General features: G+C 33.9%; 1 protein-coding gene across 2 annotated transcripts in view; it reads left to right on the top strand.

Moving 5' to 3' along the window:
* The first annotated feature begins 2,841 nt into the window (after positions 1 to 2,841).
* Sb (serine proteinase stubble) overlaps positions 2,842 to 26,443 on the top strand; it is a 174,739-nt gene continuing 151,137 nt past the window's right edge. For both annotated transcript variants that reach the window (XM_073076415.1, XM_073076414.1), the window contains exon 1: positions 2,842 to 2,976. The gene's annotated coding sequence lies outside the window, so the exon portion shown is untranslated. The remainder of the gene's footprint in view (positions 2,977 to 26,443) is intronic.

Below are 26,443 nucleotides of genomic sequence, written 5' to 3'. Positions count from 1 at the left end.
ATATGTGTTGTACTTAAAGTTGTCCACTAATGCGTTCTTGTCCCTAAGGACTAAATTAGAGCGCTTAATTTAAACCCATTAGCACAGATTAATAAATAGTTACTACGTAACCATTAGCTCCCATATCTTACTTTGTGCAATGTGCATATTATGTACGTCTGAACAATATATATGCGCGTGCGCGTTGATGTCTTTCATATCAATATTGTTTAATCTTTGTTTGTATAAAATGTCTAAAACTTATTTATATAAAAATGTTTATAAACGTATCTCAATGGAACCATAAATAACAAAGTTATTCATTTTATTACTTGTTATAATTTTCTAACAGACACGTAAATCATAGGGTAATTTCGAATTAAATAGATTTTTATAAGACTTTGACGTAAAGATACGTACATTGTGAAAATATGAAGGGTCCAGTTGTAAAAAAATACTGTCGACTTGAAAATCTCCTCCTTTTTTGAAGACTGAAAATAATCATGGCGATCATGTACTCGAAGCTTTTAATTGAACATAACATAAGTAGTAGGTTAGTCTGAAAATACAGACAGACACTACAACTCTAGTTATTTGTATATATATCTCAGCTCATAACACTCGTGTAATCTCTAATTGAAATTCCCATAAAAGCCAGCTTAAATCAAAGCAAAGCGGCTACTTGGCAAGCCACCAAAACTGTGTCAACACGGGACCACACAAACTTGGCGGTCGGCCAGCTCTGCTAAACATGATATAGCGCGGCATTTGTGTTAAATAATTAATTTTAGACCATAATTTATAATAAAATTGTGACGATGGATTAGAATATTTTGAAGTTAAGTATGCAATCTATCTTATGCCACTGCCAAAGCATATTTGTATTCAATCCTTGATAAAATTTGTGTTCTACAGTATGCCCTTACGTAGATAGGACTCCTACCTAATGTTGGCTGAGATGCGTTGGGATTCATTGGTATAACTAAAAATCAGTTAGAATGCCTCGTATCTAAGTCTGTGTCTAAGTTTAAAGTAGAAAGTTATTATATAGGTAATTTGGGATTGGCAGTTTGTCCGAAGTCGACCTAAAAAAGCTTCCACTACCCATAAATCTTCCTTTTAATCCTTAACTCTTTTTATGTTCCATTGCGGGACATGGATCTTCATCCAGAAGGAAAAGAATTGAGACTATAGTCCACGGTGTTCGCCAAGTATGAAATGGATAAACTTGAGATATCGTTGATATATTTTTAAAGCCTTAGATTTCCTTACGATTCCTTCACCATTTAAATATGACAACTAATTTCTCATTACCTCTTATTCATATTTCATACAAGATAAGTGTTTTTCTTTACAAGTTATTGTTGATGTTTAGATTTCACTCCTTTTTCGGTTATCTTTTCATTCACGTACTTTAAATGTATGTTTTGGTTAAATTTCTCTTCGTTTTACAAACCATATATGACACTAGTTGTGAAAACATGTACCCATTGAAGATTTTCCTCTAATGTGGTAACAAATAAACTTCATATACCTTCATAACCATATAAGCATTGCTGGTATTATTAGAGAAAATACACATAAAAACAAGTAGGTATGTAAATGCACAGATAATCAGATATTATTATCTTTAAAGATGGTAGAATCCTTCATCGTACTCCAGTGGTATCACCGTTGCATCTACTTATTGTCTGTACTGTGGTGTCAGGCGCTAGGTTTTGAAGAGTGTGGTAAGAATACAGCTGATACAAGTATTCCGACATAGTCCTCAGCGGCACTATTTTTCCAATTAGAGATTGATTGTAAATGGCCTATAGAAGCAGTTACCGCTTACTATCAGGTGTCCTGCGTTTTCATATGCTACTTAAATTTGACAATAAAAAATCAGGACATTTTTTAATATATAATATTAGAGTAGCAGACGAGCATGCAGTACACCTGATGGTAAGTGGTTACTGCCGCCCATGGAGATCATGATATTAGATTCATTCCAAAGGTCGCCTACTAATGCACCGCTACCCCTGAGGACTAAGCTGGAATGTCTCGGATAAGTATGTCACCCTTACCACACCCTTAAAACCAGAACACAGCAGCGTTTAACACTGCTGTTATTAGGCAGAAATAGGTGTGGTGGTGGTGCTGCCAGAGTCGAACAACAGAGGGTTCTACCAACTTCATTAACGATACCTCCCCTGATTGTACCTAGAACCCTGTGCATTATAGAGCGGTATACCCATCTGTTCTCTATACGGTCGATGCTAGTTAAATAACTGTTAATTTCTTCCGCACTTTTACTGCCAGCTTAAGTTAGTAAAACGTGTTATTATCCATATCGCTACCGTTTAATTGGACTTTAATTACCAACTGGATGACCAATCATATTTTATCTTAATAAATATAACGGGTTTATACTTACCGATTTGTGTGTCCCCGGTAAATAGAGGTGAATGTATCTATGAACCTATTTTAGGGGTACAAATAAGCCTATCTAAAGTCCCAATAAATCTACTAAAAAGGTTTGTTAGAGTTAGTTCATAATTAATTTAATTTAAGAGATCAGCACATACAGAAAGCAAGAAAAGGTACTTTTCCTTTCGTGAATATTATATTTATAGGTTAGACAATAACAGTGACTTTGAAGCTACAGACAGACTTAGATTTTATTTATTTGTATAGAATATATAATAGATACCGTCGCGTACGTAAACGTAACCCAAAAAATTGAACCGTTCGCTCATGATTACTCAGCTGAGCGTACTTCCCGGGCGGTAAAAAAATTGCATCAAATTTTACTTACGGCATTTCGTCGCGGTGTCGTCCCGCCGGATCATTTCACTGCGCCCGCGCCGATTCCATCGCGCTAAAGACGCTCAGTCGCATCCGAGCAACGGACCCGGCCGCACGCGTCTGAACGCGAACATAGTGCTTAAACACGCATCTGTGACAGTGACATGGTTTTGTGTTCTAATCGGATTCCGTTACGGTGCCATTGAAAACGTAAGTGTCGCGTTTTTTCAACACCCCCCATCTGGACTTTGAGCGATCGGCGCAATTGTGCTAATATATTTGAAAACTTATTTATTATTGCGATCAAATCTCTCGACGCGCTAAGCTTCGCTATCAAACGAAACGAAGCTTTGAGCACGACAAATCGACACGCGAACCGATACACAAACCCAATTCCGAATGTCGATTAATTGCCGATATGCGTTTCTCGTGCACGTATTTAAATTATTTAGAAATCAGAGTCGTCACAATACATGAAAAAAATGCACGAAATCGCCGGAGCGGCGCGTTGCGGCCACGCTGTGGTGATCTCGCGATGTCACACTGAAAATGTGATGGTGCTGATTAGACCGATTGTGGAAAACGGGACTTTTCTGCCAATTACTCTCTACTGTAGCTACTCCATAAGAAATGTACGACATTACAGAATAATTCACTAGGAACGATCGCCGACCTGTGTTAGCTGTGGTTTCTATCTCTGACAATGATAAAATCGTAAACCGACATCATATATTATTGATTGATAGAGGATTGTGAAGTATATATAATTAGAAAAGTGGTTTATGCACTATACGGATATAATGCAAGTAAATATTATCATATTTATAGGACTACGTATGGTTGTAAATAAACCTTAAAAGTTTAAGTTGAGGATATTACGAGAGGAATTATGTTTACATATCAGCTTCCATATGTTTGTGTCCGCAAAAGTGAAACAGTATTCAATTAATTGACTTGAAAGTTTAACATCACGTTGACTGTCTATTTAAGATTGTTTTTTATAAAATTATCCCAAAGTTCCTATGGCAAATATTTAACTGAGCCAGGCAGTTGAGGCAAGCTGATCTGATTTTAGCTAGTGCAATATATTATTATTTTATTGAAATACTTTCTAAGTAACTAACGTAAAGCTAAAGTAAAAAGCATAAAGCAATTGTTCTTGAATACAAATGGTAATAATATGAGAGATGAACAAAACAAACCACTGACACAGATCGCTGAAGAACTGAAACGGATCGTTAAAATCTCAAAAATTGAATGACAAAAAGTAGGACGATCCAAACATGCATAAAATAAGGCTGAAACATAACTGCGAATTTAATCACTCAACCGTTTCTACTGTTATCAATATGAAAGCATTAATATTTAAGCCGTTATAAAATATTTGTCTAAAACTAGTATTTAGGCTCGAAAATTTTGGAATTGATTTTAATTTTTTTTGAGCTATGTTATTGGCACGAAATAAAATATTGTACAATACACTAATTGGCTTGCTGGAATTCTAAAAGTGCCAGACAACCAGACCGAATGGCAATCTTTAAGTTATCTACAAATCATTTCTTGATACATAATTCTACTGTAAATATCAACAATTCACATACATATAATATATATTACGGTGTATTTCAAAATCTTTGTTTATACTCTTCTATTTTCTGATTTTAAAAGATGTGACAAGGGAAACTTACTTGCGTTCTTCATTACTTTTCAGGATAAATCTGTGATCTATAATAGAATTTGGTGTTCTGTGTTATGTCTGTCTGTAGTCTCAAATTCATAATTCCAGTAACTGATAAAGGGTTAGTACCGAAGCAAATGTCAATATTTCATTGTCGATATGATCTACCTGATGTGCACTGAGTTTTATATTATTTATTGTGTAACAGTAAGTTCAAATATAATATTGTTATTACGAATAGTATAAATTCTTACTCATTATTTAAGACCTTGATAGAACTTTTTAGTTAATGGTAGTTACTTACATACTGATAACGTATAGATAAGGTGGATTGCCTGTGTTTTTATTAAGGTCTTATACAGATGTAAATACACCACAGTTTCCTGTTATTCAAAGTCATAGATTAGTAAAGATTATTCACTCCTAACAAGAAAATGTGATCAGTTTTGACAATTGAAATTGTCACTGTCATCTATTTTTGTGCTTAAAAAATATAAAAAAATGTAGATTTTAGATCATTTACGAATGAAACTCGAAATATTCGATTTCGTGTTTTTGCACCACTTAACTGAACATGTCGGTATTGTTCCGCTAAAATTACACCATGACAGCCATTAAATTCCTGACAGAATTGTTAGCCGTTTAAACCATTTAATGGCTTCCTTCATTTACAAGGCGGTGACATATCTATACTTATCTATGTTTCAAGTTCGCAACTTATAAGCGTATTAGAAAATAATGATTACTTGTTTTAATGATGAAGTAATGTATTGTGAGGAAACATGTTGCTGAAAGATCTTCATAATATTAAAGGTTTGTGACGTTCTATAATTTCACATTTGGTCAATTGTGAACTGTTGCCTAAACCCTCACATTTCAAGAGGATATAAAATTAAGTAGATGACGTTTGAATAAAAAAAAACCGAAATATAAATTAGTATTGACTGACAAACTTTTTTATATGTTACAGCCTTAAGAATTACTTGTACGATTATAATATTTCTTTCTCTCTTAGAAAGTTACATTATTTCAAATGCACATAGACTATGTATGAGATATTTCAACGCGTGTAAAACAGTCCACAGTTTAAATAATGTGATTAATTCTGAAATATATTAGCTGTGTTTGTATTTCTCTTTATATCTTGCAAATTAAATTAACGAGAGATATAATAAATATATATATACTAATAAGCATTTGAACAGGGCAGGGCTTCATGTTTATCATGACATTCTTTTAATTTAGATAAAAATCTAATAACAAAGGATTCGATTTATAAATTAAGGCTCACTGCTTTGTGGGAACTCTTCCTAAGTAAAGCTATTTGGATGCAGTTCTTTCTTCTTTATATCTTTAAAATGCATAATCAATTTACTCCTTTATTATAGATATAACAATGTTAATTAAAAATTAATGAAATGTAATTTTAAAATTAATAATTAAATAGGCAAACAGTAACCATAAAATAAAAGCATGTTGAGTACATCCGTTAAATACAGTATTTAGTATGTACCACAAACCATAGGTGGTATCATAACTGATTCAAGACTAATCGCACGTCAGTACGTTCTCAACATAATGCTCATGCGCATGCGCATGCAAGACGGAGATCGCTTCCGAGCGCGAGTGTGTTAGTAGCGTAGTGAGAGTTAGACTGTGCACGCCGACCTGGAACATCGGCTCGAATTAGCGCCCGTAAAGAAAATTAATACGCATTTTAATATACAAGCGCTGAGCGTGACTTTGAGGTTGAGAAATTGGCATTTTTTCAATTTTGGCATCGTTTTACTTAAATATTTTTCTTATTTTTCATACCTTTCAAAGATACATGAAATACTGGTTTGAATAAGTTCTCGTAAAGAAAATTAATACGCATTTTAATATACAAGCGCTGAGCGTGACTTTGAGGTTGAGAAATTAGCATTTTTTTTAATTTTGGCACCGTTTTGCTTACAATATTGCTGATACTGACATTTCTTCTTATTTGGCAACATTTACATTAAGGAACCAAATAAAAAATAATAATAAAAAGGCGCATAAAAACAGCTCAAATTAGCTCACGTAAAGAAAATGAATACGCATTTTAATATACAAGCGTTAAGCGTGACTTTGAGGTTGAGAAATTGGCATTTTTTCAATTTTGGCACAATTTTACTCAAACATTTTGTATATTGTTATTGATATCTTCTGTCTAATGTATTTCTTAAAGGTATAAAAGTAAAGATACATTGTTAAGTGCCAAAAATATACATTAAATTAAAATTGAATATTGTTATTGATACGTTTTTGTCTAATGTCTCGAAAATTATTTAAGTAAAGATATATTATTGCATGACAAACAAATTAGAAAAATACTGTATCGAATCAAAGCCCATAGAAAAAAATAATACGCATTTTAATACACAATCGGTAAGCGTGACTTGAGTCTGAGAAAGATTTTTTTTTCTATATTGGCACCGTTTTACTTAATAAATGTTATTGATACTGTTTATTTCTTCTGTCTCGAGTAGAAAAGTAAGAAAACATAGTTTGGCCTAGAAAAGTAAGAAAACATATTTTATGAAATATCATTACAAATGATACGCATTTTAAATAAAGATTTCTGGTCGTAGACTAGTGGTGAGCGTGGTTATAAGACAAGGAAAATTGCCTTTTTGTAATTTTGTTCTAAGATATTGGCTTAAACTACTTATATGCAACAGTAGACCGAAAAAACTAGTAAGGGTAATTTGACCCATATTTTAATTTGTCATTACTAAACTACATACTTGTATCGTAAAACTAGACATATGTGTATTAAAGTCGTACATTATCTACTAAAATTTTACTTTAATCGTATACATTGCATATGGGCATCTTAATTAAAAAGAATTTACTCATTTACTTTACATTTTACAACTTTTAATTTTTAATTAATTCTTGCGGGATAAGCATTTTTATATTTATGATTTTATCACATCATATTATTTATATGGTCTCAAATAAAATAAAAGTAACTAGAGATTTTTGGAGTTGTGACTTACTTTAGAGCATGTTGTATGCTAAATACCACACAGAAAGTTTTGGGCTTCTATTAAGGTTTTCAAGTTATGAATTTTATATTCGAATACTTTCGACTTAGGTTAGAAATATGGTGAATGGGATATGGTAGTTTATAACCGTCTAAAGTTCAAAATCTGCATTTTAAACTAACTTGGTATTATTTACGAGTATGAAGTGAATTTCAAAATGTTGGTGTAATAACTTCATTGGATTTTAAGCTAGGTAGTTCATCCTTCACAAACTGTATGAGGAATTAATTAATTAAGCTGGTTGCAATAATTCCAACCTTTATGTAAGAAAATTGTTTACTATTTTGGGTTTTAGAATTACAGTACTCATTATTCGTAGCATTAAATGAACTTACTTTGGCTTCAGTGTGAACTTAGTTCTTATTTATATAGTTGCGCCTTAAATGGTCGAAAGACCAAAATTGGCTTATCAGCCGTCCTTAAGATTAACCCAAAAAAAGAACAATTTTTTTTAAAAATGTAATTTTAGTTTGACTACAGTCGGCGCCAGTTGCTGACGATATGCAACAGTCATAGATAGTCGGCGATAGTCGGCGAATATAGGCAACAGTCGACGACAGTCGGTGATTCTAGGCAACAGTCAACGACATTCGGCACTCGTCGGTGTCGGTCACCTACTGACTACACGCGGTATAGTCAGCGACGGTCGTTGATATGACCATCTGATTAACTTAATTTTCCTTAATTACTGTTTTTTTACTCGTTGGTTGCAATGGCAGTGATAGCCTAGTGGTTAAGAAACTCGGCCTCTCGATCGAGGGGTCCGAGGTTCAAATCCCAGGCACACACCTCTGATTTTTCAAAGTTATGTGCGTATTAGAAATTAATTATCACTTGCCAAAACGGTGAAGGAAAACATCGTGAGGAAACCTGCATATCTGAGAGATTTATATATATAAAAAAAAAAACAAAGGTATGTGAAATCTATCAATACGCACTTGTCCAGCGCGGTGGACTATGGCCTAATCCTTCTCATTATGAGAGGAGACCTGTGCCCAGCAGTGGGACAGTAATGGGTTGTTAATGACTTGTTGGGGTTAATATTAATAACGTTTAAGCCAATTTTAAACTATCGCTCATATTTTAACTCCCTTAACTTTATAACTTCCTCCACTAGACACATGTCATGATAAATGACGACTGAGATAACCTAATCTACATACAAACGGTGATGACAAAAGGCATTAGCGATATTCCAAGTCATTACACCATGGCGAATTACACAATTTGACTTTATTAAACTGGGAAATATAGTCTGCAACTAGGAAAAGTTTAGCTTTTTGATGTTACTAGGAAAACATGACATTATTTAGATTTTTTTTTCATTTTAAGCATATTGGGGCTGTAGAGCAGGCCAAATAATAAGACATACTTATGTACAATATAATTGATGACCGGCGAGGCGGAACGGTCACCATATTGGTCTGATAAGAAATGGGTCCCGAGTTCGATTCGGTCAGCTAAAAATGTTAAAAAATAATTTAGATTTGTTTTGCGGGTCTGGTTACGTTGTCGCCTTTGTGTGAGTCCATGGCTCATATGACACAGATAATCTTAGTGGGGAGCTATGAGTGTATAAAGGCTTATTTGTACATACACACACATATGTATTACACACGCTCGAAAAACATTACCTTCCTCCTAGAGCTTCTAGGAAAAATAAGACTTGTTACAAATTACATTGAATGGTAAGACTGAAATACCATAGTCTTTCACAGTGTATTTAAGAATTAAATCGAACTAATTTTGCTACTGACACAATTAATAATCCGACTACGGAACCAAATATATTCGCTCACGGACCCCACTTTTTAAATTCCACGTGGGCGATTGTAAGCAATCTAGTTACGTGCGAAGACAACGATGATTTATCTCAGTCGTTACCAAGAAACTGACCGGAGCGCCATCTTGAAGAAGCCTTATTACCATGCTTCTCCAGCTCGCATTAATTAAATGAAATTACCACTTATATCAGCCGATGACAAGAAATATTCCCGTTCTGGTCCTTCGAGCCGGATGCCCGGTCAGATGTTTACTTTCATCCCTGATTACTGGTTCGACCACTCGGGTGCAAGTTTTATTAGTTGTAAGAACCAATGACTTGAGTTTAATCGACAGTCTACGGTTTAAGGCCATAAATCGATACATTAATGGCGTTTAAAGTTGTAATCAGTATAATTTGTACTTGCGTTGGTCTATGGCGAGCTTTATCGGGAGATTTGTTTGTTACTGGTTCTCTCTTTTTCTAGTATAATTATAAACCACTGTATGATGTATTATTCCAAAATCTACGCCCATTTGTGTTGCAAAGCTTTTGCTTTCGGTCTGCTGATTATATCGCTGGTTAAGCAGAAATCTGAATTATGGTTTCATAGATTCATATTTCCGTTCTACGTGTTTGCACACTTCATGCGTGTCTATGACACAGGAATAGGTATAGATTTGAGAATACAAAGTGTTAAAATAAATCGGCAATGGTCATTGCTTTTATAGCCAATCCATTACTGTACTTGTCCGAAAATACTTTAAATAACAATGAGAGCCAGACAGCGGACTGGTAAAGTTGAAACGTTTTCAGAAATTAAAACAGAAGTTCAAAATGTATATGCATATCTTTATTTATTTAAGATATCAAAACGTACGGCGGCGCGTTGGACAGATTCAGCTGTCCGAACGCATTAGCCTATACACATAGGTGGGGGAGCGGTTACCATACCGGTCTGACGCACAGAGGGTCCCGGGTTCGATCCGAGATATCTAAATTACGAATTTACTAATTTACTGGGTCTGGGTGTTTGTGTATTTGTCTATGTGTGTGTTCATGGCATCCACGACATAGACAATCTAAGTGTGTGGCTGTGAATGTAGAAATGCTCGCGAGTATTTAAATGTTGCATAAAAGTTCAAGTATGCAAATAATCGAAACTGGAGAAGAAACTACGTATTTTCCACGAAAACACTAGACTTTTCTTAACAATGTCGTAAAATTTAAGGGCGAAACAAGTACCTATGTACGAAGTAATAATAACGTCTAATTAGACTTAACGTCTTAAGCCTACTTTCGTGTTGAGCACTAATTGTATGACTTGAAAACTTTACTTAGTCTAGTATTCTAAAAGCTTTAAGAATCCCAGTGATGAGCATAACTAATTATGTAATTGGTTTAACTGCCAGTCTGTCTATGTATATAAGTGGAAAATGTGTTTAATGTTTTAAGATATATAGACAAAAAGTACTTTTTAAAGTCTTTGGGCCTTCCAGGTACTTTATAGGCAGTGACTTAGGTACTATCAGGTGGACTCCATTCTTCATTTCCACTACTAAAATGTGATTATCATTAATAAATACTTATTTAATTTATATTTAATTTGTATTTAGTTGTCAAACTGTTAACAAACGACATTCGATGACTGCGTAATACTAATGAGAGTAAGATATCGGAGATGTTAATGTCATCATCAACCCATTACTGTACCACTGCTGGGCACGGGTCTCCTCTCAGAATGAGAAGTATTAGGCCATAGTCCACCGCGCTAGCCACGTGCGTATTGGTAAACTTCACATATCTTTGAGATTTTTTTTATAAATCTCTCAGGTATGCAGGTTTCCTCACGATGTTTTTCTTTACCGTTTTAGCAAGTGATAATTAATTTCTAATATGCACATATTTTCGAAAAATCAGAGGTGCGTGCCTGGGATTTAGACCTCGGACCCCTCGATTGAGAGGCCGAGTTTCTTAACCACTAGGCTATTACTGCTATTGCCTATGAGGCTATTATTATGTTTGATGTTTTAAATTTAAAATTTTTAGACTATTTTTAATCTAAACGCACTAGAAATTCGTCTTTTTAAAGTTCACAGGTAACTTCTCCAAGTAAATCAAATGCTCTGTAGAAAATAAATTTGTTAAACAGTACATTTTTAAGACAAATAGTTGTGTAAGGTTCGTGTAAGAGGTAATGTTCACATTAACTTTACACTTTCTCTCATCTCTCACGTACATTGATAAAGTTATCGATAAGTGATTTTTATTACAAAAGAAATGGTTTGTAACTTTTCAAAACACTTAAATATATGAGTGTACTAAAGTACCGCAATAAACTTTTCTATTACATGACATATATTTTTAGTGCGACGTAAAATTGATTATGTTTATGACGCTTTCACTTTGTATAGAGATTTGTCATTTACCGGATATTTACTCTGTTTATGAGCATGCAGTCCAACTGATGGTATGTGGTTTTTAATTTTTACTATTCATGGTAAGAGGCTACTGTGCCCATGGACATGTGTAATCAATCCCCGATAAGATTATATTCCTAACAGAGGTTTACAAGATTCCTTGCCACCTCTTAGGACGTATTTGGAAAGCCTCGGATAAGTATTCCTTACCACAACTTTCAAACTAGGACACAGCAGTGCTTAACACTGTTCTTAGGCATAAATAGGTGCCGCTGAAGTCGAACCACAGAGGGTTCTATCACCTTTAAACCTATAGCCGGCACTCTTAAAGTGCGCGGGTTGTACTTAGATAAGTAAAATAGAAAGATACTTCACTGCCTTAAAGTTTAATGAAGCCACAAAAGGATTATTTTCTTATTTATTGTTTGAATTCTTAACAAATCAAATCATTTTTAGAAAAAAATGCGTATAAATAACAAATACTATTTCAATTACGTAATAAATAAATATTTCAAACATTTTAGGGACATTTTAGGACGGAGACGTGGCAACACTTTATTTACGCAATTTCAACTCAGAACTGGTTACACTATCTTCTTAGGAGTGATCAATCTATGTATTTTACTCATCTAAGGGGTTGTAGTTATTGACAACTGCATCTAGCTTCCAAACAGCAGCTAAATCATTAATCACAGATGATCGTAAAAACATCTGCTAGGAATCTTAATAGAACTGAATGAAAGCACTAAATCACGTGAACAATTTGACCTATTTAGTAAGGAAAACAACATATTTTATCATGTGATTTACAATGTTAATAAAAGGTTAAGGTGTCCTACTAGAAAGTGCTGACGCGAATACAATTTATGGTATAAGTAAGCATAATTCTTATGCATATACTAAATAGCTGATAAACTTTGGCCATTCCTTACATCAAGAGATTATATGGCCCTGCGCCAAATGTATAACCGTCGGAAATCTTCTCGCACGGGTAAATACTGAATTTATTGCTCATTATCTTGACCTAACCTCTTAATTCATGGAGGCATCTACTTAGGGAGTTAATATACGAGTGACAGTTCATGTTGCCGACCTTCGCCGTGTTACCCTTAGAAAATATTAAGGTGGTCTGTACAATATATAATGTTTATTTTTACCTGATTGTGAAAGATAGTAGTTTTCAAGTGTATGTATGTACCTGTCATTCTACAACTCATGTGGGGGTAAAAATATTGTTTCATTCATTAGATAAAAATCCGCCTTAAATCCGCCTTTTTATCTCCTAATCGTATTTTATCATGTGATAAATAGTATCCCTTATAAATAGGTTTTAATTAATTAGGTTTTAAAAAATCGGTCAAAATCGGTTATGACGCTTTAAGTTCATATGTATGATGGAAATATGAAAAATGGTGACATGCGAATAAGAATATAATCTTGAAAAAAGACATTGTGAAATCAATATCACACGATACAAATTCCTTGATTAATAATTAACATTCTCTGAGGAATATCATTTAACATTGTAACCACACTACATACTATAACATTGTGTTTAATATTCCGAGCGTTTCCGGAGCGCTTCAGGAAGCGTCATTACCGTTTCTAAGATCATTACCACACGAGATCGCTTTAATGAGCTTTGTTCAGTTAATACATAAACCGTAAGCTTCAGGTTCATTATTGAAATGCTCAATTCTCGAAGGATTTTGGTTTTGTAGTTAATATTTGATTATTAACTTCGGAATAGGGTAATTGATATATGCGATATTGTGGTATGATTTTTAGCTTTTTACCCTCCATAAGGTGAGTAAGAGTGACAAACTTGTTTGTATGCCTCATTTTTTGGCTCACTCTTAAGGCGCTAAAGCGAAAACGGATTGAGATAGATTTTAATATACTATTAGGTACTTTTGTATTAGTCTCAATTATAGAAATGACATAGAATATAGGTATATTTTTTAAGGTAGCGTCACATAACAGCTAAGAACGATTAATTAATTGTAACAATATGGTTACCAAGTGGAATACCCTATGTAAATTAAAATTTCAAATACGTATTTTAAAAGTTTTATTAACTATTTTGCAAACTACCAAAAAGTGTTAAATTAAAAAAATAGAGAAGTCTTATTCATCAAAATTGATAGAAATTTACCCATAACACTGACCTAGGTAGCAATTGTTTAGGAAAAACAAATATTATAGCAAAATTATAATAGGATTATGTAACACATGAGAAACGATTCTTAAACTTAATTTTGCAAGAGAACTAAATAATAAAGAACATAAAGTGCCTAACAAACCATTCAAAGGTGACGTAGGTACACCAACTAAAGGAAGCGACGCGAAACAAAAGCCTTATTTTTCGTAACAAACGTAAGAGGTCAACGACTCGGTAATTAAAATACAATTAAACCATTTACACTCTCCCACATCAACTCCAGTTATAAAATTTGTCAATATCACTGTTCCGTTACGGTCTAAGGCTTCAAAGGAAATAGGTTTTTCCTAAACTTGAACGGCATTAAAATAGCAGTTATTTGTACGTGAATGGTAAGAAGTAATTAGCGTTTTCTATATATTTTTTTTTATTAATACTCTTAGTATTTAACTAAATACTAACCGAAATACTGGAGAATTTTGATGGTATTTTTGCACGCTGCTGTATTGTTTTGTATTGCTTTAGTGCTCAGTTTTAAATATTTCGCTGGAACTCACATTTTTCGGAAAAAGTAGCTGAAATTGTCTTTCACAAATTTGTAACTTTAAGCTTTGGCAATGCTCTTATCAAAGTTGTTTTTATTTGCTTAAACCTTCTAAATACTTGCCAAATGAAGCCAAATAAGCTAAAAAAAAAGCTATTTTGAAATAATCACTTTGTCAATAGTCAATAATACCCATCCATTTGTGTATCTAATCATATTATCTATCCATTTTAATGTAAACATTTGTCAGTTTTAAGTTTGTTCGTCTTTTGCGCAAAAATTACTCATCGGTTTTGTTAATGATTTCGATTTAAACATGGATGCTCTTTATCTCTCTATAAGGGCGGGCCCGCGGGCAACAGTTATTAGTTTATATTTCTAAGCTTAAAAAAAGAGAGCTGTGTAACTCTTCAGTTTTTTGGTTAATTAAACTAGTTTACTAAACCAAGTTCAATAGACCAAGTTTATTAATATGTACTTGACATATGGACAAACTAGGCAAGTTTACTAATATATCCGATAGTGATAAACGTAGCGGAACAAAATCTACCACATTGGCCTATTGCGAGCTAAATGTAAATTAACAAAGAAATTTGCACGTGAACAGGAAAATCTATTCATTTGCTCGCACTTCTCTATTGCCTTTGTTTTACGTGAAATTCGTAATTACGTAAGGTGGTTTCAAAAATTAATTGCTTGTGAGTTGACTCACAAAAGATTGTATATTATACGTTATGTAAGTATATATGTATTCCTATTATGTTTTAATTAAAGTGTAATTTTCTCAGTGCTATATTATTATTGTATCTAATACGAAGCAATGTGAAGTTACTTGAGATCGTTTTACGCTTTTGTTTATTGTTTCGGTCTTTTGCGATTATTATTAACATTGAATACTTTTCACATTGGATGTGCTAACTTGAAATAACGACTCAATAATTTAGGAATATATTATATATACTGTCCCTTTGTAACTGAGTGTGCTACATGTCGACCGAATATGCAGTTGACCTGATAGTTAGTAGTTACTGCTGCCCATGGACATCTGTAACGTACTCCATATATTACAGAGGTTCTACCTGAAGTTGATTACAGATGCTATCTTAATCGTAAGAACTAAGATGATCACCCCATATGAACCTAAGTTACCCGGTTTTCACACCAAGCCCTTCCATCCAAACGCAGGCACTTCACACAACAAATAGTTGTGGCGGTGGTATCACCCCGGTCGAACCATCTCGTAATACACATTGTAATAAAAACCAAAAATGGTTGCAGTGGTACCTAATGTCCATCGCAGATGCGCTGTCGCTAAGGATAAGTCGTAATCCCTATTAATACCTTAATTCCACTCGTTATTACGGCTTAGTCGATCAGATAAATAAGGTTAAAGCCAGTTACAATTCCAGTAAAGCCAATGATTACAAACAGAAAACTTTTCATAGAATTTATCACTAAAAATAAAAAAAAAGTCTTAAAAACTTTATTTATTGTCAACTTTAAATCTACCCACAATAACAAACACTACGCTAACCCATTTAAATTTGTTTGTATTTTGTAATTTCTCTGTAAGTGATTTTTTTTTTTTTGTAAAATCTTATGAGAAATAAATGTCTTTAAACGTAAAAATAAGGCCGTCATACAAGATACGTCTATTTTTCGGCGTCTTTTCAAATGATCTATTGAACTGTAATAGGTAGACTGTTAAAATTTTCACAATGCATTTACTTTTATGTCTGCTATGACAAAAATACTAGAAATCACACACTGAAAATCAGTGGCCGTAGATCGCCGCAGTGAGGCTGAGTGTGGACCCTTTTGTTAAATTTTACTGCAGCAATGTTCTGATTTGAGAATCATGTTTACTATTATTTATGCCATATAATGTTGTAGTATTATTAATAAATAAATATTTCTTTCTTTTAAATAAAAAAATAAGAAAATTTGCCAATGCGTTGCGGTCGCTAAGGATAAGTCGTAATCCCTATTAATATCTTCATTTTACTCTTTACGTCTAAGCCGATCAGATAAATAAGGTTAAAGCCGACAATCAAAGCAACACTTCATGGAATCGCGTGCGCGGAACGTAAATAAATTAATCATAAACAAGTATTTTATATTGCGTCGACATTTCTCTCCTGCATATGGTAATGAGATGCAAATCATCGTACACTTACGATCCCTCACGCAACGCTACGGGAAATTTCGCTATAAGTTTGCACATGTTTTTTGTACACGATTAAGTGGAGATAAATCTAAGTTTTGTTAAAAAGGTCAAATTGTGGGCTATTTTCATACATTTTTGAAATGAAAACTTCTTGAGCGGCGTTAAGCACTTTTTGTGATGGGTAAAAAATGTAAATCTCGCGTCAGGACACGTGGCCTGTGCACGTGGCCATAGAAGTGTGTGTAAACTATAGATTGATTTGATGCTGACCAACAAATTTTGGACAAGTAAAGCGAATAGTGTTTGGAAAAAGTACTTAGTAGATATTTAATCATTAATAGTTCCAGGGGCGTTTAGCACTGAACTGGAATGCTCTCTGAATGTAGGAGCAGCACATTAAAGTAAATGTCAGTATCCAAAAGTTTTGGGAAGTAGTCAGACACCCAATTACTTTAATGACCATAAGGTCGCTAAGGAACATTATCGCTTTTTTTTGGTTAGCTAATTTCCGTTAGCTTCCGATTAGCCTTTAAAATTATTCCACTAAATGCGGTTGTAAAACCCAGTATGTAATTTTAACATTGTTTTCTTGATATTGCTCAAATTCTGTAAAATGTATTATATTCTTCAAAATACTAGGTATTCTTTACTCCTTTCTTTCCACAATAAAATACTTGCAGCAGTGAAATGGTACTCATACTTGGCCTTAAGTCAAACGTTAAAACGTTTGACTTAAGAGACTTTCGCCACTTCAAACAAAATGCTACGTCAATCTTCCTCACCTAATCTATTACTTCTATACCAACATCCATCAAATGTTCCGTACCGCTCAAAATAATGTTAAACGTGCCAATAGCATACTGTATGACCTACCGTTAAGGTGAAAAATGTAAATAAATGGAAATTATAATTCACATTCCGCTCCTGAATATGGTAATGAGATTCAAATCTGTACGATTGCTCACATACACACTGGGGACGGTCCGTCTGCAACACGCGATCGCACGGGACATTAAAATGCTGCACACTTATTGGGGACGCTAAAATGTTGCTTTACTGGTAATGATGATGCAAAGAATAGTCTTTGATGGTAATGGTAATGAGTCTAAATAAAATATAATTATAGTTTAAAAACTAAATACCACGTTAAAATCCTTATCCTGGCGACCCTGATGAAGAGAATGGGGCAAAATTATTAAAATGTTATGGGTTTTTGATAAGTGTTAAAAAATTTATCGGCCTGTTCAAAGTGGGTAAAAATAGAGTTCAAAGTTTCCGTTTCATACATACATATATACAGGTCCAGCTAATAAAAGAGTGGTAAAAATAAATTTCGTTGAATGTTATAATTTTCTTTGATTGTTATTTTTTTCGATTTCTGTCCTTGTAGCCATGTGTCTCGTTTTGGAATGGGAGTGGTTAGATCTGTTTTTATATATTTGAAGAAAAAAAATCAAGCTTGCAGCTAATCTATTGTGAATTGATTATTCTCAACTAAGCAGGAACGCTTTATTGTTTTACACAGAACTAGCAGAACCCGCGGCTTCGCCCGCGTTAAACAATATTATATGAAATACAAATAACTGTAATGGTAAATTTGTACCTAACAATTTTAACGATAAAGAAGCATTAATATTTAATTAATAAAAGCTTTTTTTTTCGTCACTGTGTACCTAAATTGATCAAGCTTTCTTCAGAAACATACGCAAAAACTCTAATTAGTGGACTGTAACGAAACTTTCTTTAAAATATAAGTTTCATGTAGGATACAATAATTATTATTTACACTATTCCATAGGAACCGTCCATGTTATATGGGGCCTTACATACAGCGGTTCTTTCCAGGGTCTCTGGCTGGGCGGTTAGAGCTCCCATTCTTGCCGCCCGCAACTCCAGAAGCCCCCCTTTAGTCTCGTACGACAGGCAGGGGATACTGTAACCCTGTTCTAACCCAAAATTTTAATCCAAGGTCTATGTATCTACCACATCACCATCACTAATCCACGCATACCCACCACAACCATACCCCTAGGCAGGACAAAATGATGGCACGCAGTGTGTCCAAAGTAGTTGTGATGTACCTAATCAGTATACCAAAATGTAGGCTAAATTGAATAAACTTACGCATTATCATATATGAAATATGCACCCCTTCAACGTTGTCGTGTATTTGTCTGAATAGACGTTATCTGAAATTTCACGTTTCTAACTTCGAACCTAAAAGATTCCCGTATACATACATATAAGACTTCTTTTACCTCCTTAGTAGAATTTCAAAAACATTCCTATGTACATATGCATCAATAGATACTTTATCAGCAAATTGCTGAAAGATAATATTCAACACCAACGGTCGGCAACCCGACACCCACGTGTGGTGTGTGGCTCGCGACTTTCCCTTGTGGCCCGCGGGTCTGCGCGTTACTAATAATTGGCCAAGTTCAAGTCAAACCCGCACCTGGAGGGTTCCGTACATTCAAAATTTTTTTTTTAATTTCTGGTATTTAATATTGCAGCAGCCATTGTTGTTATAGCGGCCACAGTTATGCATCCTTTGTAAGAATTTCAAATGTCTATCTATTACAGTTCCAGAGACAGAGCCCTGTGACACACGGACAGACGGACAGGCAGCGAAGTCTTAGTAATAGGGTTCCGTTTTTATCCTTTAGGTACGGAAGTAAAAAACCGCTGTTCTACACTTCAGCACGCGTAATACATTCCCATGTTAAAAATATATGTTACGACGGCCCGTGGAATTTCGCCCTACACTACGCCAAAGAAAGTTACTTCAATAACGGTTTTTAAAAAAACTTTCTTTACTTTTAGTACCCTAATGGGGTTGATAGTTGAGTTGCTAAAAATGCTGAAACAGATGTGTAAACAGAAAGGCATAATGCATACACCCTTTTATAGCCGTACTAAGGGTTGATCTAAAAGAACAGTGACTCAGATGCTTCATTGAGTCCAATGATATTTTTTCATAGTGGTTGCTTCCAAATTAACGGATTATAAAATAAAGTTCCAACCTATATTTAACGACCTTAAGGGTTGATTTTCGAAAAATGGAAAAATAAGTCATATATTATTTACAACCAGAAAGCAAAATACCAATTTTCATAGACTTTCCTTCAAAATCTGTGGACTTCTAAACGAAGTTTCTACCCCTATTATACCTTCTTAAGGGTAGATTTTCCATAAATGGTGTTAAAAAAGTTTTATCATTCCCAACCAGAAATCCAATTACCATTTTTTACAGTTCTTGCTTCCAAATTAACGGGTTTTAAAATAAAGTTCCATCCCCTATTAAACGTCCTAAAGGGTTAATTTTTCAAAAACGGTAAAATAGGTGTTCTATTATTTTCAATCAGAAAGCAGAATACTAAATTACATAGAATTTGCTCTAAAATCTGCGAAATCCTAAACGGAGTTTCTACCCCTATTTTATCCTCTTAAGGGTAGATTTTCTATAAACGTTGTTAAAGAATATCTATTATTCCGTACCAGAAAGCTAAATCCTATTTTTACAGTCCTTGTTTCCAAATAAACGGATTTTAAAATAAAATTCCATCCCCTATTAAACAACCTTAAGGGTTGATTTTCCAAAAACTGTGAAATAGGTGTCCTAGTATTCTGAATCAGAAAGCCAAATAACAATTTTCATAGACTTTGCTTAAAAAGCCGCGGACTTCTAAACGAAGTTTCCACCCCTATTTTACCTTCTTAAGGGTAGATTTTCCATAAACGGTGTTAAAGAAGCTCTATTATTGTATTTATTTCCAGAAAGCTAAATGCTATTTTTACAATCCTTGTTTCCAAATTGACGGATTTTAAAATAAATTTATATTCCCTATTAATCGAACTTAAGGGTTGATTTTCCAAAAACGGTAAAGTAGGTGTTCTATTATTTTCAATCAGAAAGCTGAATACCAATTTTCATAGACTTTGTTTCAAAATCTGCGGACTTCCCTACAAACTTTCAACCCCTATTTAACCCACATTAGGGTTGATTTTAAAAAGACGGTAGAATTAAAGTTCCACTATATCTAACCAGTGAGGCAATGACTAACTTTCGTAGTGCTAGCTTTCAAATTGGCAAATTTTAAAATAAGCTGTCAACCCTTATTTTACCAACTTAAGGGTTGATTTTCCAAAAAATTTGATATAGGTGTTTAATTATTTTCTATCGAAAACCCAAATACCTATTTTCATACAGTTTACACAAAACTGGAGGACTTCCATACAAACTTAGAACCCTTATTTAACCCACATAGGGGTTGATTTTCCAAAAACGGTAGAATTAAAGTTCCACTATATCTTACCAGTAGAGCAATGGCTAATTTTCATGATGCTAGCTTTCAATTTGGCAAATTTTAAAATAAGCTGCCAACCCTTATTTTACCAACTTAAGGGTTGATTTTCCAAAAACGGTGAAATAGGTATTTAATTATTTTTAATCGAAAACCCAAATACCGATTTTCATAGAGTTTACATCAAAACTGGGGGAATTCCATACAAACTTACAACCCTTACTTTACCCACATAGGGGTTGATTTTCCAAAAACGGTAGAACTAAAGTTCTATTATATCTAACCAGTAAAGCAATGGCTAACTTTCATAGTGCTGGCTTCCAAAATGGCAAAGTTTGAAATAAGCTGTCCACCCCTATTTAACCACCTTTAGGGTTGATTTTGGAAAAACCCTTAGATTAGATTTTTATTACTTTAAATCAGAAAGCTAAATACTAATTTTCATCTAGTTTGCTTTAAAACTGACAGACTTTCATACAAACTTGCAACCCCTATTTAACACCCTTAACGGTGGAATATCAAAAAATCCGTTCTTAGTGCGCATCTACATTATAAAATAAAACTACAGTCCAAATTTCATGATTATAGCTTCAGCAGTTTCGGCAAAACCTTGATTAATACGTTTTGAACGTGAGTATCTTTTCGCTTTTATATATATATATTAGTTTACTACGATGAGCGCTTTGGTACAATAGGTAGAGGAACAGAAATACTATCTGTATTTCTGTACTTAAAGGCAAAAATAAAACGGTGTATTATTTTTATATGCTTCTAAAGTCATTTTATCGAACAAGAGACAAAGATATGAGTTACATTATAATAAAATGTGCAACGAACATCGTTTTATGAACATTAAAATGTCACTTTATGAAAAATAGTGAACAGATGTATGAAAAAACTATAAACCTTCGCTGCGTGCGATTAAATATGATAGGTACAGTCAGCTTCAGAAGTAGATGAGAAGATGAAAATTTGAAAAATACCTATATACCCAAGCGTTCATAAATAACTGAACACCTTCTTTTGACACTGTAGTGTTCATCTACTTTTGAAACTTTACGACGTTCATCTAATTATGGTGCTACTTATGAACCCTTGGTATTGGTATATGTATTTTTAAAACCTTAATTTGTTCATGTACTCTTGGCGCTGGCTGTACATTAAAATGCAACTGCTTGAATATTTTAATTTAAACCACAACTTCGTCGCGTGTGTTTATTTAAACGAATTGTATAAAACTTAGGATAATTGGAATGCAGAATATAATCACTAGTAGATAAAATTAAATTGTATAAAAAGTTAATATTTTTTTATTTGATTGTATAATTGCAAGAAAGTCGTATGCAATTAAATGGTACAAAATATATTAATTACAAATATACGAGTACAAAAGTGAAATGTGCATTTGGTAATAGTTTCGTTTTTACATTGTTGGTAAAGGTGTTAATAAAATACGATGTTAATACGATTAATATGACGAGGAATAAATATTAATCATACATCAATTATAATTACTGATGCCTTACATGTATTATTTATTATAATTAATTTTACTTCACTCCTTTTACGGTTAAAATATTTTTTACATTTATACTAATAACAAAAGAAAATATCATGCTAATATTTTATTTTTCTTTCAATAATTTTACTCGCCGATATTAAAAATACGTAAAAGAAGAGATATAAAAGTATTGAACATATTATATTCATATAAATCATAACGAATTTTGAGTATGAAATTATGTAGGTTGTATTTCACATAATTGTGCGAATCTGGCAATAATTCTAATTAGCATTTCTGAACCGAGTGAGGCTCTTGGGGCCGTGAAATGGAAGCCTATTATAATTCACAAGGTAGTAAGACGCTTATCGAAACTAAATTTCTGAAGCTTATATTTCCAATAACTTAGTTCACTATTAAACTAAAGGCTTAAGATATTCATAGATGCTTATGTACTAGGGATTTAGATATAAATGATTTTACCATTCCTGTGTTCATTTCATTGTGTTATTTTTGGACGGCGATTGCTTTATTCCTCTGCGGAGGGTAATGTTATTCAGGCTTATGTATGTATGTCGCCATAGATATATTATCCTTTTTTTTTTTTTTTTTTGTTTACGAGGGGGAAACCTTCAAAAGGTACCCAGTGTCGTAGGAGCGACACGGGGTTATGTGGGATTCTTACCGCACTAAAACCCCCCCGGTGGCCGTCCTCAGCGTTGCCAAGAGGACTCCGGGATCTCCTACGGAACGCAACCGGAGTCCTCTGAACGCGTTGCCCCTTCGGGCTCCTCCTAGGTGAGCGTCAGGTCTCACCACACCGTCTGGTGTTTACGACGGTATGCGACCACTCATACCGCCGTCCTTCCCGGAGTTGCTTGCTGGACGGCTCGACCTCCCAATCTTGCCGCCCGCAACCCCGGAAGCCCCCTTTTAGTCGCCTCTTACGACAGGCAGGGGATACCGTAGCCCTATTCTAGTCCCGGGACTACAGGGACAATAGATATATTATCCTACTGACGTATATATCTATAGTATGTCGCATTCTTTGTTATGCCCAGCCATGCTACAGCCCATAAGGTTTGCGGATTTTAACATATAAGATGTCGTAAGATTTGTCTACTTTGTTGGAATGAAATAGGCTACATTACTTTCCTATTCAGTTAATTGCCCTTAAGCGGTCGGATTTCTTTGTTTATATAGGACAAGAGTTTTGTTCTTGTCTAAGTCTTTCAACTTTTAATTAAATTACTAAAAACATTAATTGATTTTTCTCATTAAAATATGAGATAATTTGAAAATAATTCGTCATACAAATTACTAATCGTTTTATCTTTAAAATAATAAGAATAATTTGAAAATAATTCTTATATTCTTAAAAAAATATATCTAATCCGTTAATAGACGCCACCTATTCTGCCGATTCAAAATCACGCAGCGACAATTTGGATGCATTTCGAAAAACGCAAAAAGCATACGTATTAAAATACCGTGTTAGTGTGCTGATGCGGTGTGCGGCCCACATTTGAAAACACCTGACCACTTGACCGCGCTACACACGGTTGGTAAAAACTGTCAACTGACATGTAAGATAGTTAAGAAGTAAGTCAAGTTTATATTGCTGACTTACAAAAGCCAAAAAATAATAAAACTTAACCGATTCGTGCCTGCTAAAGTTCGTAATTTGTAAATTTTGTAGGTATGTATTGGAAATCTACTTGTGCACGGCTTGGATAGGACCCTTTAGGAATATGTAGAGCAGGAACTCCTCATTTAAATGTCCCTATCACCCTCTTCATGCCAGAATTATAGGACTTAACACATAACAACTTACTCTTTAACAATCAAAAAAAAGTAATGACCTAAATAAGATCAAAACATTTTACACAGGATTATAATTTTTGGGATTTTAATGTAAGAAGAATAAAATATAGAAGCAGTTTAAAATATCATTTTCCTCTTGGGTTTAAATAAAATAGAAAAATAAAATGTACACTTGAAGTTGTGTTTCGCGTCGCCCGTGTGTAGTGGTCACGCTAAAATTAGTACAATTTGCACGCCGCAAATCATACTCATAAATGGACCCACGTATTGTCTTGTGGGAGAGTGTGATTACGGCTTTTTACTTTTTCTATGCACAATGAACCATTTGGCGCTTCGGATTAACTACTTGTGTTACTACCAGCGAGGAAGAGCTAAGCGATAAACGGAATTTGTGTTCATATCGAATGAGTGTGAGTGAATTTAAGTGGGTATTCTAGGAATGGGTCGTATATCGGTATTGAAGATATTCTACTACTGGTACCAAGTATCCGTTTAATAATATAATAGTCTCTATTTTATGATACACTTAACATAAAATCGCGCTGTAATCTGAAGGTCTACTCGTAAGCTTGTAAATCCTTGATTTCATTCGTAGTTTTTGCCATATTCTATTCTAAATCATTTGCTGGATTCAATATAGATAAATACATAAAGAAAATAGATATCTGTTTAAGATTTTAATGATATTAATCATCCTAGACTAAAATTATCGCGGAATTGAGACAATTTATTTTGTACCGGGTACTTACGATATGCATTTTTTATTGCCGATATTTCGACCCAGTTGCATGGATCATGGTCACGGCGAAACTGAGGTGGCGAGGAGAAACCGTTGACAAGTACTAGTGGCAGATTAATATGTCTAATCGACTAGTACTTGTACTATGCAACTGGGTCAAAATATCGGCAATATAAAACGCATATCGTGAGTACCCGTTACATAATAAAATGATATTTATAATCTGCCAAGCATATTATAATTACTTGAAGGACTTAAAAAAAATAATTTGACGCTTGTTTCATCAAATATATGCATCAAAATTACTCCGAACGCATTAAAATTGTTGACGAATCTGCAGAGATCTTGCCTTATCCGTCTTCTCTTAAGCGTTCATCTTTCGCGATATAACCGCACCATAACTCTAATATCTATTGACGTGTGGGTTTCTACTCTCACCTTATTATGTTTGCATATTTTTATTGTTTATTCCACACTCAATGAAATGGAAGTGCAGTACAATTGGAGCGAACATGAATTTCACTTGTGTCGTCTTTTTTCGTCGTTGACACTTTTGATGTAGTATTGTGTGGCATTAGCGCACCTGAATTTCACGCTCAATTTAACATTAAGATTTCTTTATTATTAGAATTGAATTGAACTTTTTCTGGTTTTTTATGCCGTGCGTATAAGTTTTGATAGCGACAGTTGATAGGATTTCTCTTACAATAGGCACAATTATCATTATGTATGACATTTTGAGTGGAATGATGAATGTGAATGGAATAAAACGGACACTTTAATTGTCAGGGACTACATTTGCTTTATTTTTATTGGATGTCACGTGGGTGTATCGTCGAATATACTATCATGTAATTGCTAAGTGTAGGCTTCATCCAATCAAAGTCAAAATTCAAATTACTTTTAGAAAATTAAAAATCAAAGTGAAATGAAACGAAACAATAACTGTATATCTGAGGAGCATTTGAAATGTCTTTCGATGTGGAGATGTAAAGACGCTACTTCGACCCGCTTTGAGGCGTTCTAACTTAGTCGAAAAGAAAATTAGTTAAAATTAAGATAATTAATACAAGTATATTAAAACAAAAATATACTTGTGACTATAAAGAAGCGATGTCCTAGTAACTATTTTGTAATGACATAATTAATCATTTAGTATTTTCAAATACAACCTCCTCGTGTTCATATAAAACGAGGTTCTACACAGCATTTAAACCTCTTTTATCAATATCGTTAGTGAAATTAGCTCATCAGCAGAACAAGTTCCGGCCTTTTGAAACAGAAGTCGCCTGAAACGTAGAGGGGATTAATTCGAAACTGGGAATGCGGATTAAAGAGCACACTGAATTAAATTAGCAACTCTTAGTCCGTATCCACAGTTAAAAGTTTATAAATTTTTCATTTACATATCATATTATACCATTTTTGAAAGATAATGCCGTATTATTTTACATACACACAAACAGACGCATAGGAAGATCGCTTTAATAGACCTGACAGTAA

The sequence above is a fragment of the Epargyreus clarus genome, unplaced genomic scaffold (assembly GCF_041222505.1).
Source record: "Epargyreus clarus isolate Ecla_fem2 unplaced genomic scaffold, WU_Ecla_fem_2.2 ptg000009l, whole genome shotgun sequence".
Lineage (NCBI taxonomy): Eukaryota > Metazoa > Arthropoda > Insecta > Lepidoptera > Hesperiidae > Epargyreus > Epargyreus clarus.
The sequence above is the reverse complement of the archived record's forward strand: the minus strand, read 5'-3'. Positions and strand labels throughout refer to the sequence as shown.